This window comes from Pinus tabuliformis, chromosome 2_1 (assembly GCF_031772625.1).
Source record: "Pinus tabuliformis cultivar Carrire ecotype Pingquan chromosome 2_1, CPIR1, whole genome shotgun sequence".
Taxonomy (NCBI): Eukaryota; Viridiplantae; Streptophyta; class Pinopsida; order Pinales; family Pinaceae; genus Pinus; species Pinus tabuliformis.
Genome location: NC_142299.1, coordinates 930,791,956 through 930,807,023, shown reverse-complemented (window position 1 = coordinate 930,807,023; position 15,068 = coordinate 930,791,956).

Sequence of the window (15,068 nt, the reverse complement as noted above, 5' to 3'; positions counted from 1 at the left end):
CCGCTACTTCGTCCGTGCATTGAGCTGCCGCCTGCTTCGTGTCTTCCATTGTCTACTCAGCCACTGCTCTTGTGCTATCAGCCTGAAGCTTTTGTTTCGTTGCCTGCAGAGTCGCAGGCTTGCCTTCAATATTTCCTGTGACTGCGTAAGCTTCCTCCAGCCAGGGCTTTAGTCTTGCCTTCAACACTGCTTCCTTGTGCAGCGCCGCGTCCATCTGTTCCTTCAGCTGCTTGGCCTCCTACAGCTTGGTTAGTCTCTGTGTCAGCATGACAGTTCACACTGTGCCCTTAACCTCATCATAGCACTGTTGTAGCTCGCACTCTTCCATCTCTAGCCTTTATATATTGGGGTCCTCCTGTAAGCTTGTCAGGACCTCAAATCACTGCTCGAACAACTATGTGCAGTCTGCTACTGCATTCTCCACCGTTACTGCCTCTGTGACAGTGGTCGCCCATTGTTCCTTTACTTCTGGCAATGTTGAAGGATGGGCCCTCAACTGTAGCTCTATAATTTTCAGGTTCAACTCCAACTGAACCCGTGCCATCTCAGTCCGAGTGTTGCGCACCCTTGTGGCCAATTTGTGGATGTGTACCTCGACTACCTCCTCCTTCGGAATGGCCAACTCTGGGACCATTCGGCATGCCTCCTCAATGACCTGCATAATCCTCTTGCTCTAATTGGTCAACTTGGTCTCAATGGCAATGTTAGCATTTATCTGTAGGGCCATTTGCTCATTGTTGATCCGCTGTTCACTAATCACCTGGAGGGCGCGGTGCTCTCGGGCCCTCAGTTTTGCAATTAATCCATCCTGCAGGAGGTGGAGTGCTTTGGGTGGAAGCACTGCCAGGTTCAACCCAACTGCTTTCAGGGCGTTGACAGTGGGCCTGTCAGTCCCATTTTCTGTGGTCAATGCTCCATCCGATAACACTATCGCACTGGAAGCCTTCATGCACAACATATCGATAGCCTCTGAAGTGTCGATAGCCAAGCTGGTAGACACCGTACCAGCCTACGATGCACGGGTCTGTAACTCCTGCAACCCTGTCTGGATAGCCCCTAGGATGATCTGCTGCTATTGTTCAAATTGCTACAGGGCCTTCGCGGTGACATCCTTGACTGTGTCACCGATATCATGTAAATCGCCCTCTGTCAATGTGATAGGGTCCAGCGAGGTCTTGGTCACCTTTGATTTCTTCCTGGACCCTCCCTTCTCCAGCTCTCTTGGGCGCTTAATGCGGGCAAACGTCTCCTGAGGGTCCATGCTGTGCTATTTTGTTTCTTCCTCTTCTGTCTCAGGTGAAGGCGACCTCACGCCTTTGTCAGAGCCATGCTCTGTTCCATCTGTCTGCTTTCCTGCCTGCTTTCCTACCTACTCTGCGTGGGCCTTATCAGTGGCCTCCTTTTTCCTCTTCTCGACTAGCTGCGTCACTCCGCCAGTCATTGATCAAGCACCACATTAATGATGTCATCTGTGGCCAAATACGGCAAGTTGTACCACTTCTGCGCAGGGTCCTTCCGTGCCTGATAGATAATTGATGGAAATCGGCTTTGAACTTGGCGTAGCCCTGCAGGTTGGTGTACACTGTAGGTAACAATCACGACTTGCAATTGATGGTCATCCTGATGCTCATCTCCATCAACATCCAGAAGATCTTGTTGTCCCAGACTCGCTGGTGGGCTCCAGTATTGCAACAATAATGCTGCAACTCCTGGGACTCCCTTCTTTACTTTTATCAATCCGATAGTTTGTAACAAACTTGAAAGCGTCAGTGCTGTATGCACAAGTACTAGCTCTTGCCGCAGCTGTCACTTGGTCAACTGGCACAAGTCCGCTAAGAGCTTAAGCCAACTTCTATGAGCTCTGAGAAGAAGCTTTTTAACTGATGGACGAAAACTAACTCAAAGAAGGCTGATCTACTTACAGAAAGAAACTGGAAAGCTGAAATGGAACATAAACCCTAGCAAACCCTAATTTTACCAGTTAGCCCTACTGATGCAAGAAAGAGGATGCAAGCTACTGAAAGAGATTCCATTGAATTCTAGGAAGGTAAAATACATGTATTTAAGCTACTTCTATAGTAACATCTGAAAAAAAACATCTTTTTGTATTTTTGAATAAGTTTCCAGAATTATCATGCATGCGATTTGACTGTGCAGAAGTGGATCGGCGAGAGGAAATGCTTAGAGGAGGTCAAGAAGGTTCAGAGAGGGCCTAAGGGGTCCCTAACACCCTTCTAGAGAGTTTCACAGAGTTTGGCTATCAAGAAACCTCATTCGTGAGCCTCTACAGGAAGTCTGCACGGGTTCTACAAGAAGTTTTGGAATTCCTACAGGATGTCTGTAATTTTCTACAGGTTGTTCAGAAATGTGATTTTGGAGGGTAGATGGAGAGAGAAAGGTGAAGGAGTGAGTATGGAGGTAGGACAGAGGTGTAAGGAGGTCCAGGAATTGGTGGATGGAGTTGAGGAAAGATGAAGATGGCTGGATTTGTTCAAGGAGGACTGAAGCAATGTTGCACAAAAATTAGGGTTATGTGAGCAAATGGAAAACGTGAGGCAAGAACCTGAGTTAGGGGATGGAGCAGATGGGTTGGATGGAGTATGGGCAGATAGAGAAGTGGTACAGGTGCTCTGTAAGTTGTTTTTCCAACTGAACCAATGAAGACTTGTAAAATCAGAGACCTAGTTATGTTGACCTAATCTGATATAGCTAACAGTAAAGAGAATGAATAGAAGTTTTAATTGCAATGAAACCATGTATACTAACTATGCAACGAAGCATTCAAGAATCTGAACATGTAACCAACTTCTACAAATGAAAATCAAACACTAATTGCATGGCAAAGCAAAGTCAGTGTTTTTACTAGCAGCAAGGTCACCTTGATCCCAGCTCCTGATCCCACTGAGGGAGAGGTGAAATCAGAGGTGCTTGATGGCCTTTTTCTAGAGCTTTTCCCTATCAATAACCTATCAACTCAATCTGAACGTGAAAAGTATTTCTAATCATCAACAGTGACCTAGTTAATCAACAAGATTTAATCTACTTAACAGAAATGATTTTGCAAAGACATAAAGGAAAAATAACAATACATAAAGGAGGCCTTGGCACTTCGGTTGGGCCCAACCCCAAAAGATGCAGGCTCCTATAAAGAACTTAGATTTGATGCCAAGTAAAGCTGCTTTTCATTACTCAAACATAATCATCACAAGAAAGTTATACAGCGGTAGCTACAAGAAAACGAGTTGAGAAACTGACAACACTATAGTGAAAATACCAACAGTTCTGAAAGTAAACTACAAAGGTTGAGGCCTTCCTATTTATACACTACGAGGGGCCTAGCAGCCCTCCTTAATTCAAGGGACTCGGCTGTCCAAACTGCCAGTGAACAGTCACTATTCCCAAAGCTGCTCGGCTGCCTTTAAGATTCGTTTTGGTGGCCTGTTGAGCTCGGAGTTGAGGGTGGAGATTTTGAGGAGGGCCATTTAATGCTAGAGACAACCTTCCTACGAATCCTCACCTCAAGCTTGGCTGTCACCTGACCCATAATTGCTTGGTTTTGCTCCAAAATTTGCCCAAAAAACCTGAAATAACCACGTATTATCCTCCTTGGTAGAGTGACCACCCTTATACGTTCAAATAACATAAACATACTCAAAAAACAAGCATAATCTATGAAAAATGGTGGATTGATCAAAGACAATTAGGCAAAATGAGCCCAATAAGTTACCCAATTCGGGGCTCATCATCACCCCCCTGCTAAATGGGTTGCTCATCCTTTGAGCAACTAGTCCAGCTCATCATCCTTTATGTCTTTGACCGCCTCCCTCACGTCCCAGGCCTCCACGGTGATATCCTCTTCCCGGTCGTGGAATCCTGCTTTCCTTTCCACTTCCTCCCATTGTCTACCTTCCTCCTCTTCCTTAACTCCTTCTAGCAATCCCAAAAGCAAAGGAGGACTGAATTTCAGGCCAATCCAATTGGCCTGCAGATTCTGCATCAACTGTTTGTAGAGAGGTACCCTTGCCAAGGCTTCCCTCATCCTGGTGGGAGAGTGGTATTCCTTTATCTTCAAGCTGTGAGGCAGTGTGTTCCACCGCCTTGTGTAGGCATGCAGGCAGTTTTCTCCCAATAGTCTCTCCATGTCCTCAAAGTGGGCAATAGCTTGAGCCTGTTGCTCAATGTATTCCAATAGATCCTGAGGGCTGTTGGCCAAGTGCTGGTGGGCGCTTATCACTGCTGAGGGGTCATCCGGCTCTGCTCTGATCATTAGTGGCTCACTGAGTTCTCTGCCTATGATGCTGTGGACCTCTACTGCTCTCTTCTCCTCATGACTCATCCAAGAGGCCATGGCCATAAGTTGGACATCTCCTATCACAGTGTTGGGATCCCATGCATTCATGTTCAGAAGGGCGAAGTTGTGCAAGTAAAACGTTGATAATTTGGCCCTATCCTTTGATGAACTACTACCACATAGAGCTGCAAATTGATGATAATTTTGGAATGGGGTGATGCCCCTTTGGGTCAAGGTGTTGATCTGAAACTGTAACCACTGATCTTTGAGGTATAGGGCATAGGATTTGGCAGGCTACCTACACTGCAGAGCTTCCATTGCCCAGCTGGCCATGCAGGCCAGTTGGGCCTCCTTTTCTTGTACCTGCTGTTTCAGAGACTGTATCTCTAGGCTTGCTTGCAATTCCTTCTCTTGTAGCTGTCTATTCAGTGTCTCAATTTCAGCCTGCATCCCTTCCATTCTCTGTTGTTCATCAGGGGTATCTTTGTCTGTTGTGGGCTCCTCCTGTTGTTGTTGTTCTCCCAAGCTGTGAGGCCTGTCCTCCTTCTTCTATCCTTGTAACTGTAGCTGCTGTTTAAGCAGCTCATTTTCTTCCTGTAGCTTGACCTGCTGACTGCTCTCCACATGTCATACCATAGCCAATTCCCTTCTTGCCTCTTTGAGTTTTTCCTCTAGAGGACCAATATCTGCCACACCCTTGGACTTAGCGATCTTCATCCAAGTGTGGGTCCTCACTCTCTCTTCTTCTAGTGCAAGGAAAAGTGGCACTGTGAATTTTTGGGGAATGATCTTTCCGGACTCTAAGAAGTTATAGTAGGAGCCCAAGCTGGGCTGGGGGCTAGTATCCACAATTTTCTCCTCCTGTTCTTCCTCCTGTGGTGATTTAGCTGCCTCCCCCTCCATTTCTTCGGTCTCCTTTAGCCTAGCCAGTGTTTCCTATAGAATAGCCTCAGCATCCTATAGAGAGGCCTTTGTGTCCAACATTTTCATTCTTTCTCTCCAGGTGGATGTCTTTGGGCTTCCCCATTCATAGGTGATGGATGCCTTTAAGGGAGACCTCTCCTTTTGTGTAGCTGGGGTGTCTACAATCGTGATTGGTTCTTTTGACGATGGCTGGGGTCTGCCAGTCTTTATCCTCATGCTCCTTCTTGCCTTAAAATACATGGAAGGCTCCCTCTTTCGCTTCCCTGTTTGCTTTGGAAATTTGCTCAGGGTAGCCAGCACAGCTGCTTCCTCCATGGCTAAAATCTCAGGCGATTTTTCCTTCTATTTCCCTGTTTCCAGACTTCCTGTAGAAAGTCCTATGTCTATTGTTTTCTGGCTTCCTGTAGAAACGGTTTTCTGGCTTCCTGTAGAAGCGGTTTTCTGGCTTCTTGTAGAAGCTGTCTTCACTGTTTTGGTCTGCTTGGTTGGGGTTGCCTTCCCTTTTAATTTTGTTGTGGTTTCCTTGGTTGTGTCCTCACTTGCTTGGACTTTTTCAGTCCTCTCTGCCCTGATTTGAAATCGTTTCTCCCTTGGTGTTTGTGCCTTTATTCCACCCACAGTTTTGGGCTCAGCAGCTTGGCCTTTCCCTCGTTCCTCTTCTTGTTACTTTTGTGGTGGTCTGTCCTGGGTTTCCTTACCCTTGGATTTCTCTTCTGCCTCAATATGCTCCCTTTCCTTACTGCTAGATGAAGTGAGTTCCTCGACTAGAATCCGAATATCATCATCCTTGGAAATATTGCGGAAAATCTCCTAGGAGAGAGGGATAGTGTAGGTATGCAGGGCATCTTCCACTAGAAGCTTGATAATCCCATGATGGGCCAGCTAATCTGGTGTCCCTTCCTTCAGTTTTGTGCCACACTCAATTAATGATTGTAGGAGGAAGTAGGGGATGCTTAACTTTTGTTCTTGGGATAAATACATCCTATGTCTGATTTCACTTAGCAACCGGAAGTGATAACTGTAAACAATACTGAACCGCCCCTCACAGGTAATGTATTTCATGATCTGAAGGCTGACCTCACTCAAAAAGGGTGTAGGCTGGCTCTCCGGACCCCATTCTTATCTTCTAAAAACTGTTCCTCTGGTAGGAAGAATTCCTTCTTGGCCTTTTGGCCCAATGCCCTCTCCTCTTTGCTCCAGGGCATCCATAATGGCAGATCAGTAACCTGACTAATGAGTTGTGGGGTAAGCTTTAGGGTCAACCCTCTTAAATTCACAGTGGCCAGTGTCTTTGATTTAGGCTGCAGGGACATTAAGAATTCTTCTATTACCTCATCGTCATGACCTTGAATTCTGTCACAGAAGGTCATCCAATTGGCACGGTTGAATAGGTCTACCACCTCGGGAGTTTCTCGCAATTTCCTGGAATCCGAGGGTTCCTTTCTGATAAACCCTCTAGGCATGGTGAGAATGATCTGTTTTGGCTTGTGCTCTGATCAGAAGGGGAATTCTGTGTATGGTTTCCTCCCCTGAACTTTCAAGACAATATCCCTCAGGTGTTTATATTTCACTTTGCACCAATTCCCTGGTTATAATGTTGTTGCTGCCTGAAACTCGACTGTCAAAAGGGAATTAGGCTCCCACAGACAGAGTGCAAAGCTTAATTTTCATCCCCAACCACATAAAAGTCACATTCTTCATGCACAGGTTAGCCCTTACAGTGGTTTATCGTTTCTATAGGAGGAATTTGTTAACAGGAACCGTGGAGGAGAATTTGATGCAGAACCAACTGAAAAAATTCTGTGTATCACACAGGAAAACTACTATTCTTGACCCACAGGCAGACTTGCTTCTAATTCTCCTACTCTAGACAGTTTAATTCACCACCTTTCGAAATATCATGCATGGGAATGGTGTTTTCGGGCCTACCTCTCTTCGAAACTCCAATTTTGATGCAGAAAATCCAGGTTTCTCTGCTCCGGGAGGCTATGCCGTGCTTCTTGTAGAGATCCTTCTTGTAGAAAGCTTTGCCGGCTTCTGGAGGACGTCACAGCGCTTCTGAACAAGCCTGGGATGCGGGAGGATTTTGAAACAGGTCAAGAAGCTCGGGATAACAGACTGCGGAGGAGGAGGATGCGTACTTTGCTGAGAACGGCTGCAAGTGTAAATGACAACGGTTAATCGTGAGTCCTCCGGCCGAGCATGTTTGAATTACAGCACAATTCATGGCGAGGGGGTGAGGTGGCCAGGCTGATCCGTTAGCCAACATCACGACCATCATTCTTCTGCGCGTCTCTGACTGCCGTTACCCTTCCTCTACCATTAACCGCCGCCATTACTGCCAATCCACCGATTCTCCCTGACTGGACACTTCCCACGTGTTGGCTGCACGTCTCTTTGGCGTAACCGAGCTCGTTCGGATCCCATGAGGCCATTCGACTGACTGTGGGTGGCCAGTTGACTGGCCACCAAATTCGTTCAATCCGCACCATTTCACAGACATGCAGTTTTCAGAGTATAGTCTATGCAATTTGACGAATAAGGTTAGACACTTACCTGTGTGGCCGTGGACGTGTTCTGCAGGCTTCGGGACGTGGAATGATGGCTTTGCTCACTGCTGCTTCGTGCACAGGCGCTGGAACTCCTTCTTTCATTGGCTGATGTTGTATGCACGGCTTCGGGACCCGATCCTCTGGTTGTAAACGCTGCATGCACAGGCTCCGTCTGATTTCAGCTGTTGAGGAGGTGTTCACGTCCAAGCGGAGCTTGTTACATGTTCCCTGTGTCAATTTCAGCTGCTATTGGCTCCATAGTATGTGCTCCAGACGGATCAACTGCTACAGGATTCCTGTAGGACATCCTGTAGCTGCTTCTCCTCCTGGGATGCATGCTGAAACGAGCAAGGTTGTATTCGCAGATGAAGGGTCCTGATGGAGCTTTGACAGGTAGAGTGTGCGAGCCTTTGTGTGCTTGATTTGTCACTTGGGAAAAAAGATTTCAATCTGAGGAAAACAAGACTCTTTGTATGACTATGCAGGAATACATAACCAGATTGTTGCAATGGCGGTGGAAAGAGATGAAACCGGTGATGGATGGAAGAGAGGGGTGGCTGTAGGCCTAATCAACAGACTTCAAGCTTTAAATCCCTTTCCAGAATCGATTTTGGCCTGCCCGAAGGCTCTACAGGATGTTTCCTGTAGAAATGCAGAACTTCCTGTAGAAAGCCCCAAAACTTCCTGTAGAAAGCTCAGAACTTCCTGTAGGAGGTTGAATCTCGACCCGAATGTGTTCAAATCCTGGAAAAAGTGAGTGGCTATGGAGGGAGTGTCTATCAGGATGTCCTGTAGCCTGGTACGGACCCCTGTCCTCTTTTTGTGCGACCTTCTTTATCTGCAATGTATTCCCTGCAACCTGCAATAATTTTAGAGATTAGACCTGTTTCTTTTACTTTTTTTTCTTTGAGAGATAGTAGGGGCACCTCCATGAGGTTTTCACCCCCACTCTCTACCCTGGGCGCCTCAGAGAGGTTTTCACCCAAGGATCTTTTTTATTCCATTTCTTTATTTTATGAGAGACAGCTGGGGCGCCTCCATGAGGTTTTCACCTTCACTGTCTGCCCTGAGCACCTCAGAGAGGTTTTCACCCAGGGATCTTTTTATTCCCTTTTTTTTTTGATGATCAAGGTGTGGCTGGAATAGAGGCAGAACCCTGCTCTACTACCAGCCCTAATTTTTCCACAGTTTCAATGAACTCTTGCCTCGAAAGGGGTTTCTTGTATATTTTCAATCGATGCCCATTGGCAAGCATGGGGATGGCTTCTTCATCAATGGTCCTGATAAGGACTGAACCATTTTCATTGCATTTCTCCACTGTATATGGTCCTAACCATCTTGTCCTCAGCTTTCTTTTGAAATCCTTGTATCTTGAGTCATATAGCAGCGCCCAATCTCCTGGCTGGAATTGCTTTTCATTAAGGTGCCGGTCATGCCATATCTTCCTCTGGAGTTGAACTACTTCTCAGTGGAGGAGGGCTTGCATTCTGTGTTCATCTAATCCATTCAGTTGTAGTAATCTTTCACGTTGAGCATGGCTGAGATCTAGGTCCAGCTGAGCTACCACCCTCAATGTGTTGTACTCGAACTCTATGGACAGCAAAGCTTTCTTCCCGTAGACCAGCTCATAAGGTGTGAAACCTGTTGTAGTCTTCCAAGTGGTGTTGTAGGCCTAGGTGGCCTCAACCAGGCGATCTGCCCAATCCTTTCTGCTGCTGCTCACCACCTTAGTCAAAATCCCTTCCAATGCTCTATTAGTGACTTCCACCTGCCCATTTGCTTGTGGATGATATGGGGTGGAAGTCCTGTGCTTGATCTTGTGATGAGCGAGCAAGTCTTCAATCAGGTTGGAGGTGAACTAGCTTCCTTGATCATTGACTAACTCTCTTGGGTAGCAAAACTTGTAGAAGATATTTTCCCTTAAAAACTCAACCACCTTTTCTTCTGTTGCTGCTTTGATTGCCTTTGTTTCTGCCCACTTTGTCAGATAGTCGGTGCACACAATGATGTAAGACCTTTGCTTTGAAGGAGGGTTGATAGGACCCACAAAATCCATGCCCCACTTCTCAAATGGCTCGAAGGTCACTTAAGGTTGGAGAGGCATTTTATCCCTTGGAGTTGGTTTCCCCATCCTCTGACATCAGTCACACTGGGTAATGTATCTTCTGACATCTTGATGAAGAGTAGGCCAATAGTAGCCTGCCTGTAGAATTTTGAAGGTAGTCCTTTTTGCTGCAAAGTGGCCTCCACAAGGTCCGTCATGATAGGTTAGGAGGATGTGAAAGACTTCCTCCTTCCTAACACAACGCCTTAAGATCTGATCTGGGCCATGTTTAAACAGGTTGCCCCTGATCCAAGTGAACGGGGCACTCTTCCTTACAATTCTGCTCTTCTCCTTTGAGGATAGATGTGGAGCGAACTGTGCTGAGACCAAGTAATTTGCTATATCAGAAAACCATGGAGAGAGTACTGAGATAGTAAACAGATGTTCATCTGGCATCTGGTCATCCACTGTTCCTTCTTCACCTGTAGGAAAATCCAATCTAGACAAGAATTTAGCAACAACATTTTCCTTACCTGGCTTGTCGACAATAGTCAAATCAAATTGCTGCAACAAAAGTAGCCATCTAATGATACGAGCATTGACATCAGGCTTATTCATTAAATATCTAATCGCAGCATGATCAATGTGTACAAATGTTTGATAACCAGTGATGTAGTGTCTGAACTTGTTTAGGGAATGGACTACAGCCAGGAACTCTTTCTCGGTTACAGTATAGTTCATTTCTGCCTTGGACAGGTTTTTGCTGACGAAGTATATGGCATATGGTAGTTTCTCCTCAACTTGTCCTAAGGCTGCCCCTATGGCTTTGTTCAAGGCATCAGTGTGGATGTGGAAAGGTAGGGCCCAGTTTGGACCTCTCAAGATCGGGGCGGACACCAGCTTACCTTTCAACTCATCCAGTGCTGTTATAGACATTTTTGTGCCTTACAGCATGAAGCATGAAATGTCCATAATCTAAGGGATCCAAAGTCCCTAAACATGTTGTTCCTACCCCTAGAGGAACAAGGTCAACAAACCACAGCACTGAATATAAGTTCTCCACTGAAAATTACTCAAAAACAAGGCAATTCTGGATCATGTCAACTGCTACACTGGCTACCTGCACCGAATGTCAACTGCTACACTGGCTACCTGCGCTGAATGTCAACTCCAACACTAGCTACCTGCGCTGAACGAGTTTGGACATGTGGCAGACTCATTCCTCAAGGTGTCAGAGCCCAGGAAGCTTCCAAAGTGACACTTGGATCAGGGAATTCGACTGGTGATGAGTAAGAGGGTCTAGATCTCCAAGTGGAATCAAGAACCTCCAAGTGGACTCAAGAACTGAAGAATAACTAAAGTGAGAGAGGACACTAGTCAGCTTCATGCCAACCTCAAGCTGACTCATCCTTTCTCCAAAACTCCTATATATAGATCTCTCTCATGAGGTCTAGGAAGGCTGGAATCTTGGGAATGTAAGGAAGTGCTGTTGGTGTGAGTATAGAACTATTGGGTGATTTGCTTGAAGGAGGTGAAGAGGAGATTTCTTTCTGCTGGGAGGTGATGCTGGATTGGGCCTTTTATGGTTGTATCACTTCCTGAACTTTACTTCTTCCATTAATAAAGCATTTGAGGTTCTTCTATATGCATGTGTCTCAATGGTGTATTGTTATACTTGTGTATTTGATTTATTCTAATCCTTGAACCAATTATGAATGTATGCTTCTTGTAGTTTCCCTCTCTTGTGATTTTGCAGGATCTTGGTGTAGCTGGGCCAGTAAAAGAGCAAGGAGCCGGGAGCAAGCAGCAAAGAGAGAAGATTGGATCAATCATTAGCGGAAGACATCGGTTAGTGGATCTCTTCCCCTCTCTCTTACATCTCATAAAGAAGTAATCTCGAATAGCTTTGCTTTGATTGTTGCTGAGGTACTATCACCCTTAGAGTGGGATAGGGTCATTCCGTATTGGATACTTTTCCCAACAACAAATTGGCGACTCCGCTGGGGATCGTATCTTGTTGGTTGTTTGTGTTTTTGCTATTCATTTCATAAACACGGAGAGTACCGAATCGAACTGCATTTGGATCTTTCAAATGCAAAGTAGAGGGCAGCTACTCTAGCTCAGTTTCTGGGCATGTTTATGATTTGAAGAGCTGATCCACAAGGACTCTGAACAGCTCTTAGTGATAGCTTTTCATCATCCTTTTCATCCCTTAGTTTGTACTTGACTGGTAGCTTCTGATTTGGCCAAAAACTGTTGATTTTTGAGCAATCTGTGACCCGGAAACTGAGAAAAACGAAAGTTTATCTCTTCAGTGCAGGCACTGTGAAGGCAGTCTGCATTTCAGCGCAGATCCCGAAGGGGCTACCTGCGCTAAATGTCAAACTGACAGTGTACCACCTGGGCTGAACCAGTTTTGCCTAGTGCTACTGGGGTTCCCTGCTGTTTATTGCCCTGTTTTCATCCTTGTTTTTGCTGCCTGTTATCAGTCAATGTACCTATCTGAAACCAACTTTCCTTGCCACTATTCCGCCTCGGTTGTATAAAGAAATTATATTTTTTCTTTGTGTATTTCTTATATCATTTACAGTTTCCCGTAACGAAAGTGAACTAGTCTTGCTGTGGCCTCTTAGATCTAGACCTGTGATAAAGTGTCGTTTTGATCTTAAGAGTTAGTTTGTTTGTTGTTCATAGCTGATTGAGCTTTTGCTTTCGTCATATGGTTTGAATTTATATATTTCTAGTGTCGAAACAAGTAAATCTTAAGGTGTCTTTTGATTTTGGACAAGCTTGTTTGCTTTCACTTGAAATTGAATTCAAAATTATACAACAGCTTTCTTTTTGTATTACATCAACATTAAGAAAGAGAAAAGAAATACCTGCATTGTGCATGTGCATTTTGACAGTTTTGCATGTTGATTTAGGAAAAAGTGCATTAGTGTGTGCTCTATGATCTGTGTGAAAAGATGATGTCTTTCTTTTCCCTCAGTAGTTAAGATTTTCAATGTTGAAAGATTGAAAAGCTTGCTTATCATCTTAGACTGCATTTAGGAGTGTTACTATACATCTCGTGGTGATCCATAAAGGAAAACTGCTAAACAAGATCAACCTTAAAATAAATTTAATTTACATAACAACGCTTTGAAACATAACGCAAACACATAGAGGTCTAAGCTAGAGATGTGTTCTGGCGTCGTTAAACGTGATATCTTAGCGTTGAGTGGTTGGGTGATTCCTCCACGGTGAAGCGATAAGTATCAATACGGACTTGTGCTCCCACGTACCGTCGCGTATATATTGGGAGACCCCTATAGGAACAAAGCCTTTATCCATAGGAAGCTGTGTCGGCCGCCCTACTGATCGCAATGCAGTGAACACAGCATTCACGAAGATCGACCACTCGTACCGTAAAACGTATTCTGTGGTTTTGCGAAAAGTTTGGCACACCCTCTGCCTAGAACTCCAGAGTAGTTTCTTTTGGCCTTTTTCAAACTCTATAACTGAAAAAGTCCATCCGAGCATTTGTCACTTCGGGCTCGTTAAAACATCGAAGGAGACTAGAGTCATCTTTATCTTTTTCTCGACTCTTTAAAAGTGAAAAAGCAAGTTGTGTCTAAGCGTCGTTAAAATTTATTTTAAACGGAATAATCATCACCATTCCCTCGTTGATCTTCGAAGTTAGTCTATTGGCATCGTAAGTTCTTGTAGAATCGCTAAGAAATCTTTTGGATAGACTAGATATGTCTGAGAAACTGTCGACATCTAGGACTGTGTCATCCGACACAGCAGCAGCAGAACCTCCTGCTGCTACTCCAACAATGTACGCCGGTATACCATCTGTCCCGACAAGTTATCAACAATAAGCCGGAGTCCAATCAGGGACGACGACATGGTTAGTTCCTATTTCTTCATTCGGATTATCATCTGGTATTTCTTATGTTGAAACTCAACAAATTGATCCAATGTGTCTTCAAAGGCCAATTTACCCTTTAAGTACTGGATTTCCACCATATGGAGGGCAGTATGCTCTTTCATTGTTCCCTCCCAGAGAACAACCATATGGGAGTTTACAACAAAGTTCAGGTCAAACTGGAATTACATCCAGCGGTTGGGTACCAATACTGCCTCAACAACCAAGGGTTGTATATTCAATGCAACCAGTACAACCTACTATAGTGAATGTGTCGCAAGTACAAGCTCCACCTGTTGTGTGTCAACCCCAAGTTTCTCAGGTTGCAATACAACAACCTCTTGTCTCAACGACTCAATCACGATCTTAGGGTAGTGCCTCCTTATCTGGAGCGACCCAGGCTCAAACAAGTACTGTGACTCCTCATCTTGTTCAATCGTCCAGTATTGGTCAACAGCAAATGGTCCAACAACCAGAGCTGGTTCAATCCCAACAACCGCCATTCCAGCAATCATATCGAGGACCTGAGCAACAAGTCTTTGTAAGTAATGGGCAACCATACTATAATGGTTATGCCCACCAACCTTGTCAAAGTTGCTAGCATTATGCTGGTTTGCAAAGACCCATTGCTCAGGCGATCCCATCTTATCCTGGGTATACTTCGCCTAACCTGAATCAACAGTTGCCATTTGTAGCAACTCTAGAATTACCAGATCTAAACCGGCTGACGAATGATCCAATTGCTTATGCCCCTTGGTGGCTAGCGATTCCGCATAAACTTCCGTAAGATATTCCTAAATTTAATGGAAATCCGGGTGAAGATCCGTCGAATCATGTGATGACATTTCATCTGTGGTGTTCATCAAACACCCTGAATGATGATTCGATAAGACTTCGCCTCTTTCAGAGGACGTTAACGGGTCCAGCGGCAAAATGGTACATTGAATTGCCTAGAGCTTCGTTCGACAACTTCAGTAGCTTAGCCACAACCTTTTTAACCCATTTTCAATTACCGATAAGGTATGAAACAGGAACAGAACTCCTTACCAACTTCAAACAGACGACCGCCACCCACATATCTGATCATATACATGAGTGGCGACGTCGTCGTAGGATGGTAAAAACATATGTTCCCGATCAGCTATTAGCTGAATGGTTTATCAAGTCATTACTTCCTGCCATCACGGAAGATGTGGCAAAGGGGGGAGTCATAACGGAAGAGCAAGTTATCGCTCGTGTGCAATATCTGGACTTGGTCTATACTCAGTCCGGCACGCTCTACGACAAAATACCTGACGCCCCTAGACCGGAATTCTCAATTCCTCCTCCTCCTAAATCAAACAATGA